General features: G+C 38.9%; 1 non-coding gene across 1 annotated transcript; it reads left to right on the plus strand.

The window, feature by feature from the left end:
* Positions 1-10531: 10531 nt before the first annotated feature.
* Positions 10532-10634, plus strand: LOC122151004. Its single transcript, XR_006163934.1, has one exon. It is a non-coding gene; the product is annotated as a U6 spliceosomal RNA (small nuclear RNA).
* Positions 10635-14247: the final 3613 nt, after the last annotated feature.

Genomic DNA, 14247 nt, shown 5'->3' on the forward strand with positions numbered 1-14247 from the left:
ATTTTTGACTGAGTCTCTTGGGTTTTCTAGGTATAGGATCATATCATCTGCAAATAGGGATCGTTTGACTTCTTCCTTACCAATTTGGAAGCCTTTGATTTCCCTTTCTTGCCTTATGGCCCTGTTTAGGACTTCCCGTACAATGTTGAATAGAAGTAGTGAGAGTGGGCATCCTTGTCTGGTTCCTGCTAAAACACAAAAATTTCTTAAAGACATCATTTTATTTTTTCTTGATTCAATACATGATTCATTTTTCTATGTTTCCCTCTCTGCCTTTTCAGTAAAAGGCAATGATGATTTTTTTCTAAAAGCATCTCTTTCCAGATACTTCAACCATTAAAATGCTTTGCTATCCATGCTTTCTTTAGGCCAAATAAAAATTCATAATTTTACAATAATTAGAGAAAAGTCTGGTGCAATCTCAGAACAATAAGTACTTAAGTAATATTCTGCAGTGTAATCAATTGTTTTTATATGACTCTTATAGACCTGGTCTTTTAATTTCTACAAAATGTTTTGCTGGACCACAGTCTTGCAAGAGTTTGGTAAAATTCAATGCAAATTGAGTGACTTGCAGTCCTCTGAGGGTATTGATCAATTTTGCACTAGTAAGATGAGTGTGCTTTGAAATGTACAAAGAGTAGGCTTAAATAATGGCCAATGCCATAGAGGTTCAGGGTGGAGGTGGTCACTAGCATCAAACAGAGTCTGTGGTGGAGCATGTCCTTTGAACTAAAGACCTATGTTCCCTGTGCTGACAACCTCCTAGTACCTAAAGAAAGGGCTGTAATAGTGAATGCGACATGAGAAAGAAAGAAACAGCAGCAGGGGTCTTGCCAACCCACAGAGAGAGGCAGCTGTGGTGGGCTTACCAGCCCACAAAACAAGAGCTGAGCACCTTTGGTCAGGAGGCTTGTCTGCAGAGCTAAATGAGCTATAACAGTTGCCCATTCAGGGAAGAGGGCTGCATGTGCTTCCTGTAGGAGTTGCCTCAGAGTATTCTGTGCAGGTGTCTTCCTACAACTGGGCAGACCTGGACACCTGTGAGCAGGAGGCTTGCCAGCAGAGCTAAAAGAAGTGTAACACTTGCCTGTGCAGGACAAGAGAGGCCCTCACATGCTCTGTGCTGGGATTGTACATCTCCACCCTGGGCAGCATGGGCTTGAATAAGATGGTGGCAAGAGAGCCCCACAGGCCTGGGTAGCATGATAGGAGTCAGCAGCAAAGGCTTAGAAGAGCCTGATGGCAGAGGCTAGGGAGATCATGTGCAGGGATCTTTCCACTGGTGAGGCAAGGCCTAGTGAGGCCTAAAGGCAGAGCAGAAGCTTTGAGTTGTGTGATGATTGCCAGAGAGAAGCAACTGAGCAGAGTCTGACCTGAACCATGGCGTGCCTGCCTCACAACATAAGAATAGTGATAAGTAATTGGGGGAAGGGGAGAGTTTCCCTATTGTAAATCGTTTGTTATTGTTTACTGTTTGGTTTCTGTAAATAACAATAATGGCTTTCCTTTGTAAAACCCAATGTAAGACACAGTGTAAGTGTGTGGCTCAATCACAGATGAATGTAGCACCTATAGAAAGGTTGGTGACAGTGAATGTGTTTCTCATTCCTAGGAGTGTTACGTCTGCCTGGAAATTTGAGTCACAGTTTGCTTGCACATGTGAGGCAAGACAGACATAGCATACAGTTTTTTGGGTGCAGGGAAAGAGAGTAATTGAAGCTAGAACATGACATTTTGAATGCATAAGATATCTTTGTTCCAGGAGTTGGTGATTTATTATAAAAACTTGTGGGGCCTAAGGGAGTAGTGGGGCCACCTCGCTAGAGTCAGGGAGAGTTGTGTGTATTTCCTAACTTGCAGTTAGGGTAGAGGGAAATATGAAAGCTCCTTAACTCGTGGTTAAGGCTGATGGAGATTGTGCAGACTCCCGAGCTTGTGGCTTAAGTAGGAAAAGATGATGAGGACTCCCTATATTGTGGCTGTGCAGTGTAGAGAATTACTTAATATGACCCTTCTAACCATGGTCCGGTGCCTCCCACAAAATGATTGGGTAGTACTATGTAAATAAGGGAGCTCTGGTGGCATAGTGCCTAAGACATTAGACTGTTAACCAGAAGGCTGGCAGTTTAAACCCATCAGCCATTCCTCAGAAGGAAGTTTGGGCTATCTACTTCCATAGAAATACTGCCTCAGAAACCCAAGGAGGGGTCGCTATGAGTTGGATCTCACTCGACAGCAGTGACAGCCAGCCAGCATGCAAATAAGGTGTTTGTGGCCACCATGGGGATTGAACAGCCTGCTAATGATGCAAATAAGGTTATTTGGAACTCTTGTCAGAGTGGGATCTTGTAAGTAAGATGTATGGAACCATAACAAGCGGATTGGTCAGTTTTGTCTTCGTGCTAGGCTTGAAGAGAGCCAATTTCAGAAGCAGAGAAGGAAACTCACTAGCATCAGGAAAAAAAGGCAAGACTGTGGCATGTTTTTGGACCTTGAGGTGACTGCACTGAGTACTTCCTAGACCTAGGAGAATAGAACTATAACACCAGAGACAGCGCCAGAATGCAAGAAGATTCAGCAAGCATTACAGAGTCCAGTGGCAGAGAAATGCAGCAGCAGAACTGGGAGACTGGTATGAGATGCCACAAAGGGCTTCCTGACCCATGGAGCAAGACAGGTATAGTGGGCATGGAGTGAGAAAGTTGAATGTACTTGAACATGGGCTTCCTGGAAGAGTTGGGTTTCTTTAGACACTAATTGGTGAGCTAAGGAGTTTTGAAACACATTTTCACACAGGAGAGAGGCCAAGCTGAGGAGCCAAGGGCCTGAGAAAGAGATCTGCCTGCAGGAATGGCTAAGAAGCTGTCCTGATTGAAGAGCTGTATCTTGAGTAGTTCCTGATCCTGAATAAGTAGCCTATTACTTCTCTAATAAACTCTGTAACTGTGAGTTTGGTCTCTGCGTTCTGTGTGACCATGACAGTGGGTTATCTGAACTCAGCAGAGTACTACCCAGCAAAATACTAGAGAGTGCCGTGGGAGGGACAGCTGGTGTTAGAATTGTTCAAAAGTTTAAAGGGAGGAGGTATGTTTGATCTTCACCTCATAGGAATCAGCCTTGGGCAGATGTTGATCTTGATTTTCTCTCCAACTCATTGTGAAGTTACAGGAGGTCTGATGCCACCATGCTATTTTTACAGGCTGACATCATTAACCTAGTCAAGAGTGACAGAAAGGCTGTGTATAGTTCTTGAGGCCTGAAAAAATAAGATCCAGTTCTACAACTCATGGAAAGCATGAGGATTTATAGCAATAAAAGGATAAACTAACAAGAATTGGGAATGGGTATGACTGTGTCTGGCAAGTTTAAAGCAGAGCCTGAAGCTCGGGGACTTCTAACAAAGATGTGTCTGAGACAAAGCCACTAGCTTTGGAGCCTTTTCCAAAAGGAACGCTTATACTGAGAAAAGTCAGGGAGTAGCTAGAAATTTCGATAGAAACTGAGAGCTTTAAACAGACTTTAAGCAAAAGTTCAGGCAAAAAAATGATTTCCGAATGTATTTTAGGAGAAAAGTACTTGGAAAACATTTTGTTTGCTCATATTGCATGTAAATGCAAGTCTGCCTATAAAGTTAGTTTCTGATTGGATATAATAAATAGGGAACTGGTGTTTTCTCCTGAAAACCACAGGTAGCTATTTGAAAACAAAAGCCCTGTGTGAATCCCACCCAACCAAGATTGTTGGGGGAGAAAAGAAAAAAAGCTTTGAAGGACCTGCAGACAGGCTGGGAGAGAAATTTGCATTATGATGGCCATTTAAGTACGGGGAATAAAGTCAAAATCCAAACTAAACTCAATGCTGTACAGTTGGATCCAACTCATAAAGCCCCCTCTTTGGGTTCCAAGGTGATATCACTACAGGAGTAGATTGCCCAAACTTCCTTCTGAGGAGTGGCTGGTGGGTTTGAACCACCAGCCTTCTAGTTAGCAGTCAAATGCTGAGAAAATTAATGAGGGTGATGTACAGGTGGATCAGAGAATCCAGACTGAAAACATGTGAGTTTGGGCTGAAGAAGGAATTGTGCTTCCCAGAAGCTGGGTGGTGATAGCTCTTTTAGTTCTTGCTATGGTTATGAGGGAAGAGCTGACCCCAAGATCTCCATGCAGTTACAAGAGATGGGATTGTCTCTCCTAATTTTCTCTATGGTTTATCATTTGAATCTCTTTTCACTCCACATTTTTACAGTGCTTCTATATTTAGACAGACATGCATACACACACACACACACACACACACACACACCCTTCCAAAGCTGAAGACTAAAAAAATTGTCTACAAGATATGGATGAAGTTTACTTGTTGAACAAAAGTATAGCTGAGTACAAAAATCTATGTCCTAGGAGTCAAAAACAGTTTGTTTCAATTTTAGATTTACCACTAACTAGAAATCTTGGTAGAGTCACCAATCATTTCATTTATGAGTGGGAATTAAAAATACTTGCCCTATGTGTTGGATTGGGTTCTCTAGAGAAACACAAAAACCAGCAAAGTGTATATATATATTTATAGAAAGAGAGAGAGAGATTTATCTTAGGCAAATGGCTCACAGGCGTGTAGAAGCCAACAAGTTCAAGCTGAAAAAGTTCGTCTCTGGAGGGGGATGGGGCCCGGAGCCGCCTGACTTTCGCACGCACGGCAGAGGAGTTCAAGCCACAAAGTTCGTCTCTGAAGGAGATGAGGCCCAGAGCCGCCTGGTTCCTGGCACGCAGCACGCTGGTTTCTGTTCCCAACAAAGGATGAATCCGAAACCTCCAGAGCGAGCGGCGAGCCGCTCACTCAAGGAAGTATATAGTCCGGAATGCCGTTCTTCCAGCCTGTCCCTGGGATAGCACTGCAGGCAGGCCACACCCCCGGGGAAACTCCCCCCGGGCAGACCGGCCTCTCAGAACCCAGTCATATGATCCATCATGGGAACCACCACTCACAACTGGAGTCCAGCCAAGTTGACACATCTTCAACTATCACACCCTACTTCCTGAGCTTGATTTGAGGATGACTTTAAGAATATGCATATTTGAGCCTTTAGAAATATTAAACAAACACACACACATAATCAAGGTTTTAATCATTATAGACACAAACCCAAATACCTTTGCTTGAAAGTAACAAGTTGCTCACATAATACTTCAAAGTACTTAACCTTTCTATTTTGGATCATGGAAAAGGTTGCTGCCTGAAGGACTGAATTAGCACACACACAACAGTTGAGGAAAAAATGATGGGCACTTGCAAAATTGTAATAGGGAAAATTTAAGCTTCTCTATGATTTACAGGGGAGCTCCGGTAGTATAGTGTCTAAGGCACTTGACTGCTAACCAGAATGCTGGCGGTTCAAACCCACCAGCCACTCCTCGGAAGGAAGATGGGGCAATCTACTTCCGTAGTTATACTGCCTTGGAAACCCAAGGAAGGGTTGCTATGAGTCGGGTCCCACTCGACGGCACATAACAACAACAACGATTTACAGAACCTGTTTGTGTTACTCTACCTTTTAGCTTCATCCATTTAACCAAACAGATTAAACTTTGGATGTGTGCATTTGGGGGGCTAGATGAAAGAAAGCAGGAAGACATGCTCCGTGCTACTGAGTGTCCCCATGCTGACAAGGTGACACCAATACAAAGATCAAGAGCTCTGCATGGGCATGCAGCATTTTCCACATCACGTGTAGCAAAACACTGGTTTGCTGAAAAATAGGTTGATTGTGTCAATATTTTGTCTTCTATTTTAAAAAGCAAATGTACGGAACATCCATTTCATGTTTGTTGCTGGAGCTCAAGTGTTTTTCTTCTCCTTTCCCTCATAAGGTCACAATGAAATGAATGCGTAAATATAATATAAATAATAGGGAAATCACGAAAGTAGAAGAGGAGGTTTTAGTATATCTTTGGGAAATGGAAAGAAAACACTGAGCCTGTTACCAGCTTAAAAAAGTGATAAAATTGTTGTCCCGAAGAAGTGAATTTACCTCTCTGACAGAATCCTAGAGAAGCCCTGAATCAGAATGAAAAGGTGTCATTGAGAATGAGAAGAGAAAGAGGATTGGAAAATGGAGTATGAGGACAGTAATTTATAAGTGCTCTGGTGGCATAGTGTCTAAAGCATTTGACTACTAACCAGAAGGCTGGTGGTTCAAACCCACCAGCCACTCCTAGGAAGAAAGGTTGGGCAATGTACTTCCATAGTGATACTGCCTCAGATACCCAAGGAGGGTCGCTATGAGTCGGATCTCATTCTACGACAGTGAGTTTGGTTTTGGTTTGCAGAAGAGATATACCCATTGCCCTTCTCTTCCAAACTTTCCTTCCTGCCCCTCCTATACTGGAAAACAGCTCACAGACAGCATAGCCATGTCACCTAGTAAAAAAAAAAAAAAAAAAATCTTGTTTCTAAAAAGCACTGAACACACTGCTTTAAAAAATAAGAGATGTTACCAAACCAAAAACCAAACTCACTGCCATTGAGTTGATTCTGACCCAATACAACTCCCATTGGGTTTCCAAGCCTGTAGATCTTTATGGAGGCAGATTACTTCATCTTTCTTCTTTGAAACAGCTGGTGGATTCGAGCCACCAATCTTTTGGTTAGCAACCAAATGCCTAAACCACTACACCACCAGACTTCCTTGAGAGATGCTGTAGGGTGTTAATGCCCTATTTTGCACTGGGGGAGAATGCAAATAAATAGCAATTCCCAGTCAGCTCACTACAAACAGAAATTTACCAATCCATGATTTCCTCCTATTTTTAGAGTTTGCAGAAAGCCTGATGAAAAAGCAGAACTTCAAAAACAGTACAAAAGGAAATCCACTCCAGTTGTTGGGAAAAACTGACTCAGGTCCCCATTCCTAAATATGAATGGGTAACTGAAGATCTCTGGTATATAAAATGGTATAACATAAAAGAGGAAAATGATTAGGATAAACCAAGCAATTGGCCTCAAAGGAAAAAAGACAATCAATTACACAAAGAAGATGAAAATCACAAAGCTTAATTTTTATCTTTTGGGAATGTTCAGAAGATGCTTTATCCAAGGAAAAAAAAAATTGCAATGACAACAAATGGGATGCTAAGAAAAAAAGAATCAGAGAACAAGATAGTATTCTTGACAGACACAGTTTGATGGAAGAATATCTGTTAAAATGAAAGCAGAGAGTTTTATTGAAGGGATAAACAGTCTCTAATGCACAGCACCCTGAGTGAAAAGTTTAGAGTATAGTCTCAGGGGAAGCAGATTGTCAGAGCTGCTAGCTGTTTTGCAGGAAATAGACAGAGAGAATGGTTGGTTCTCTATTTGGGTGGAGACAATATCTGGCCGAGAACCCAGATCCTGAATATGCACATCTTGTCCACAGTTGCCCCTCTGACTGCCACTTAGAAAAATGGGCAGAGCCAAAGGCAAGGCCAATGCAAAGCTATTGTTCTTTCTACCATTATGCTCCTATACCAAATCTTGTGCATTATTTGGTCTAGGGATGCTGGGCTTCACTTCATACCCCAAAGGCAGGTGTAAGAAAACCATACTAAAGAATGAAAGTTGCTTCTCTGTAATGCCTGGAAAGGAGGTCACTGAACACAGACAACCCCATAATCTACAGCTTGGGTAGCTTCTAGGTCAATGCAAACCCTGCCCTTCTTACCTTAGCCAGAGAAGTAAGTCAAAAAGACAGTGGTTGCTGTGCCATCAAATTGGAACTGACTCTTAGTAACACTATGTATAACACAATGAAATACTGCTTGTTTCTGCACTATCATCTCAATTGTTGCTATGTTTGAGCACATTGTTGTAGCCACTGTGTGAATCCGACTTGTTGAAGGTCTTCCTCTTTTTCGCTGATCCTCTACCAAGCATGATGTCTTGTCCCTCTTGACTAAAAATCAGAGGAACTCTAAATATAAAGATTGTGATGCTTAGCCTAATAAATGTCTTTGAACTTGACCTTCCTGGCCTTAATTCTCAATATCTCCCCCTTCTAGATTGCTGGAGCTGGAACAGTGTAGAGAAAATGAATATATTTATCTAAAGGGTAAGTTTAGGGAGTTGCTTTTTCCTTATATTTTTCCTTTCTTTCTCAACATTTTTTGCCTGGAAAGTTGGTATATAGTTTAGTGAGATTTTAGATATACGACTAAGCTATATCTTACTGCCCAGCCAGTCCATCTCTCAAGACTCATTTTTCAACACTTTTAATTTATCTTAATTTTCCTATTATTTGAGAAAAAAATCATGTAAAACTGGACTATTTATTTAAAATTCCCTGTCGTATCTCTTAGGACTAACCAATAAAATAACATATGCATTACTCAGCTACAAATAGAAAGCAAGACACATATATTTTTGGCTGAATAAAATATTCTAGGTCAGAAAATGGTCTTTCTGCATGTATTATTTTTTCCCCTTAGGAAATAATGCATATCTGATTTTACCTTTTACATTAAATATTCCTCATGATTACTACCAAATATGATATTGTGTCTCTTTCAGTCTGCTCTAGACCAGCATGGTAAATGGCTTCTACATAAAGTGGGTCAGTCACATTCATCTCCAATTAAGGGTCAGGGTTTGGGGATCCATTTCTTTTAATTTCGGATGAAGAAGTAGCAGAGCAAATATCTTATCATCCACTGGAAATCACAAAATTAGAGTTTGCTACTCCTACTTAGCATTCTCGCTGGGTTGCTAGAAAAAGCTAATTATCTGGCTTAAGCAAAAGACTCATAATTAGGGAACTTATTTAGGAATGAGGTTGAAAATCTTGATAATATATTATTTTTCTTTTTAATTCTAGGGCAATATTTTAAAGTTTTTTAGTATGGTTGTTTATAAATTGGCTATTAAAAACTAGTTAAAAATTCAAATATGTTGGCCCTTAAATTCATATGCATAGTGAAACTGGAGACATGTTCTCTCTGGGGGAAATAATGTAAATGCAATATTAAATTAGAATTTTTACTTGCTCTATTCATCTGTCAAATCAAAATCAAATCAACAAACATTTATTGCTTGCCTATTGTATCCCTAAGAGCTCTATCTTATGCAGTCACATGATTTTTGTGTTGGGTCTTTTACATTGTCTCTACATGTCTGATGCATAATATGTACACTGAAACCTCATTAGTTCAACCCTCCCTGCTGTTCTATTTGAAATCCAAGCAAAATGACATTTACAGTAGATTGTAAAGAAAGTGTTTAAGGAATTTTAGAATATTTTTTAGCACTGTTCAAAATCAATGAGCTGATTGAATGAGTTTTTCATTCAACAATGATTTATTACTACTTACGAGGTAGTCTGCTTACTAAATGGTAGCAGTTAAGTATTTGGTTGCTAACCTTAAGGCTGGTGGTTCAAATCCACCCAGTGGTTCTGCAGGAAGAAAGACCTGGCCATACTCATCTATAAAGATTGCAGCCTAGAAAACCCCTGGGTCAGTTTTACCCTGTCACATGGAGTCACTTTGAGTTAAAAACAACTCAGTGATACCTAACAACAGCAACAAAATGCTAGAGGCTGTAGTAAGCACTATGGATATATCAGAAAAACAAGATTCTTCCCTGTGGAACAACTGACAATTTCTTCTAACTCATCAATAAGGCAGGAGAGCACAAAGTCATCACTAGATGACATCATTGTGTGCAATCTGCTTCAACAATAAACAAACAAGGAAAAGATTATTCTTTACCTGGAAGTTTAGCTGACAATTCTTTTTAAAATTAATCTGAGTAGAGGAAATTTTTGTTTGAGCAGTGACTTTAATGTTTGGCAGGTAATACAGCCTACAATATGTCTTTCATAGATCAAGAAGCTGACGAATAAAAAGGTTAAATGAATGGCCTCTCAGTTAATTCTTTTTAAAGAAAGTTCATCTAACTGCCAGTCAGGGTGCCATCTTGAGACCTTGCAGCCATTAATACAGAAGCTTTAAAACTTTATCAGCTGTGACTCACATGAAAAAAATAATTCTACATTGCAAACAAGTGCATGATTGTGCATATTATCCAGTCATGAAGAAAAATTATCACTTGACAATGCAATGTGATATGATATCTTCCATTCTGTTCTTTCTATTTCATTCTTTAAAAAAAATTTCTAGATATAATTCATTAAGTATATTTCACAACCCTCTAATGGCTATTTATTTGGTGAGATAAATATGTTTAAATTCATAGTAATCACAAGTTAATATAGTAGTTTGTTTCTGTTGGTATGTTTTATTAAAAAACAGATGAGCCATTTGTTGAAATGCACACCATTCAAACAACACAATGACAACAACAAAAACCCTAATTATTTCCCATGACAAGTTGCTTAGGTCATACAAAATGTGATTTCCTACACTGAATTCAGTAAGTACCTATTTGAGTGTTTCTCATCAACTTCTTTATAAATTATTTTCATGGTACAGGCAGTCTCCAATTTACAAATGAGATCTGGTCCTGACTGTGCCTTTATGAATTTGTAGATCAGCCCTTGATTCAGCAGCACATACACTAAAATTGAAATGATATAGAGAAGATTAGCGTGGCCCCTGTGCAAGGATGACACACAAATTCATGAAGCGTTCCATATTTTAAAATTCTCTTCTGTAAATTTGCACCTGAAGCACAATTTAAAAAAAAGAAAAAGAATTTGTAAATCAGTCAGAACAAGTGTATACGTTTCTTATTTATTTAGCCTTACTGTCATGCTACAGGGTCACTATGAGTTGGAATTGACTCTAAGGCAATGGATTTATTTAGCTTTCTGTTTTTAATACAATATTAGATTCTAAGAATTTTCAGTGATTAAAAAGCTGCAACTGCAGCAAGAGATGATTGTGATGAAGAATGTATGGCGAGTAGGGGTTGGCTCAATTATTTCCAAGGTAAATTTATACAACATTAAAACAAGGCTTTAAAGATTGTGGAATCCTGCTCAAAGATGGTGGCTGACTGCACGAGTTTGAATATGCATGGCTCTCTACAGTCCTGCCTATAGTCCAATCTCATGCATGAGGCTCCTGAAAGGACCTATTCTGAGTCTTCCATTTCAGTAGACTCATAGGTTTTGTTGTCCTGGTTACTTAGTATGACAAATAATGCACATTGTGAAAATTTGGGTCTGTTTCTGTTTCACTTCATTGGTCATGACAGCACTGGTTCGAAGCCCTGAAATTGAAGGGCAAGTAGGAGCTGTCCACAAGTCATAAATCAGATGTTCCTAACCTGGGACTGCCTGGATTACTCTTATTCATAATTATTTTCTTTGAATCTAGTACATTGCATGGTGGTAACATATATGTGTTGAATGAATGAATGGATGAATGAATAAATTGTAAGTCTGCTTTGCCATTTTTTTTGGGTGAACCACCCAGTAAATTTACCTTTGAGGGAAAGGAGATGGTGTTGGTTGCCATCCAGTCAATTCAAATTCATGGCAACCTCATGTTTTTTGCAGTAGAACTGTACTCTATAGAATTTTCAATGGTTTATTTTAAAAAATAGATTAATATACCTTTATTTGAAAGTGCTTTGGGTAGTCTCAAACCACCAACCTTTTGGTTAATTGCCACGCACACAGAAGGAAAATTGGGCTGAGATAAATGAAGTAGGAAGGAAAGTCTAAGCAAATGCATGGAGATAGGAAGGAGCAACTGGTCCTAAAACTGAAATCCAAGTGCATGAAGAAGCAGAATACAAAAATGATCTTTTAGGAGGGAGGAAAATAAGGTAATAGTGAGGAAGAAAAATGGAGCAAGGAAAGAGAGAGAAAATTAACCTAGATATATTGCTAATTGCCACAGTGCTTAATTCTGATCCTCTGCTTTAAAATTCCAGCCTGCCTAGTGGCATTTGGTGGCCATGTGATGAAGCTACCCTATTCTTACAAAAGAGGTATGAAGCCATTATCAGCAGGGTTAACAGGATAATATCCTGATAATGTGGAAAAGAGTTTGAAGAATATAGGCTTAATATCTTTAGCATTATACTTAGATGTTTCTTAATCACCTTACCAAAAAATAAGACAATACCAAATAAGGTAAACCCCTTCTTTCTTTGATAGCACTTAATCAAAATTTTTAATTCTTTAATTTAATTGCTTCATTTTAAAATTTTTGACTATCATCCCATTACATGGTAAGCTCCGTGAAGTCAAAACTGTTTTTTGTATTCATATATCTTCAGGCATTGACACAACACTTGGAACATAATAGTTGTGCAATAGTGAAGAAAAAAGTGAATGAAGGAATGGATATGATTATCTACTTCTGAAAAAGCAACCATTGAAAACACCATAGAGCACAGGTATACCCTGACATATATGTGGTCACCATGAGTCAGGATCTACGCTAAGACAACTGGTTAATTTGATTTTATATATCTGAGATCATATATATATATATGTCCTTGGAAGTAAGATGGGGCAATCTACTTCCATAGTGATACTGCCTTGGAAACCCAAAGAGAGGTCACTATGAGTCGGGTCCAACTTGATGGCACACAACAACACCAACAACACCAACAACATGTATATATAAGCTCTGGTAGCATAGTGCCTAAGGCACTTGACTGCTAACCAGAAGGCTGGCAGTTCAAACCCACCAGCCACTCCTTGGAAGGAAGATTGGGCAATCTACTTCCTTAGTGATACAGCCTCGGAAACCCAAGGAGGGGTCGCTATGAGTCAGGTCCGACTCGATGGCACATAACAACAACACCCATATATACATGCATACGTGTGTATCTGTGTGTGTGTGTATTTGTTGTTATTGTTATGTGTCATCGAGTCAGACCTGACTCATAACGACCCCTCCTTGGGTTTCCTAGGCAGTATCACTACGGAAGTAGATTGCCCTGTCTTCCTTCTGAGGAGTGGCTGGTGGATATATAGGTGTATACACAGATAAACATAGAAGAGCTGAGAGGCTAAGGATAAATAAGATTGCATGCAAGTCTTTTGTTGTGCATTCAGCTGAAAAGCAAGCCTTGTCACACAGAGCAAACACAGAAATTTTGAAAAGTGATTAAAGCAACCTGGAATACAAATTGATTATTGTAGCATTTGCTGAATGGCTTAAGGGGCTGCCAGCAAGTCCATTAGAAACCCTATTTATATAGTAGTATAACTCTGCAATAAAGAATAGAAAAAAAATTGCATAGGGCTGAATTCTTTCTTATAAGGTATCTGGGAAATGACTGGTTTTCCAATTACTAACTGTATAGCAATTTTGAAAAAAAATATGAATTCACCATGAGACATCCATGACTATGCATTTTTCTGTTCTATATTTCTTCATTCAATAAAGAGGTTCACTTTGTTTTATGTAAAATTTCTTATTCCAGGCGCATGACTTGGTGAAGTGTCATTTTGCTATTTAATATATTAATATTAGAAAATTGCAGAAGAAGCAAAGATAAAAAAAAATGCCTTGGAGTGAAGTACATTAGATTTAAATCCTGAATGTTTGATTTTATGCAAGTCATTTTCCTCTCTGAATCTCAGTTTCTTCTTCAGACAAATGAATGTAATAAAGCAATATGGTATCATCAATTTAAGGATAAAAAAAGTGCATATATAAAATGTTGAGCACAAACTAAAACCAGTCTATAGTACACCTACTCTTCATTTATAAACTATCTTGTTATCCGACACACCACACTTAGGACAATAGAAAAAAAATCTACCATACAACTATTGTGCATGTTGATAATGTACATCTGGCAGTAATGAATGCTGGGGTGCTAGGTGAGAGTAATGCTGGCTGTGATGGTTATGTTAACTGTCAAATTGACTGGACCATGATTCTCAGTAGTTTGGCAGTTATGTAGTGATCTAATCTGGCATTTATTTAATGTTGCAATTAGACAATTACACAATGATGTAGTCATCCTAAATTTTGTGATTTAATATGGTAACCTCTATTTTTGCATAATGCTGGTATCACATAACTTGATCTTTGGAATCTAACCATATGGCTAAGTGAAGAGTAGTTGTATCAAACAACATTACTTTATATTAAACCTTCAATATTGTAACTTGAGGCTTGAATTTTTTCTTTAATTCTTTCAGCTTGAGAAATTCTGAGCATATTCTTCCCTTTTTGCTTTCTAGCTTCAGGTTTATTCACATTTCATTGTAATAATTGACTTTGTCTTCTCAAGATGAGCTCTTCTACTCAATATTTTACTTTCTTTTTTTTTTTTTTT

This window comes from Orycteropus afer, unplaced genomic scaffold, assembly GCF_000298275.1.
Source record: "Orycteropus afer afer isolate SDZICR_OR568_19922 unplaced genomic scaffold, OryAfe1.0 scaffold00284, whole genome shotgun sequence".
Classification (NCBI taxonomy): Eukaryota; Metazoa; Chordata; class Mammalia; order Tubulidentata; family Orycteropodidae; genus Orycteropus; species Orycteropus afer.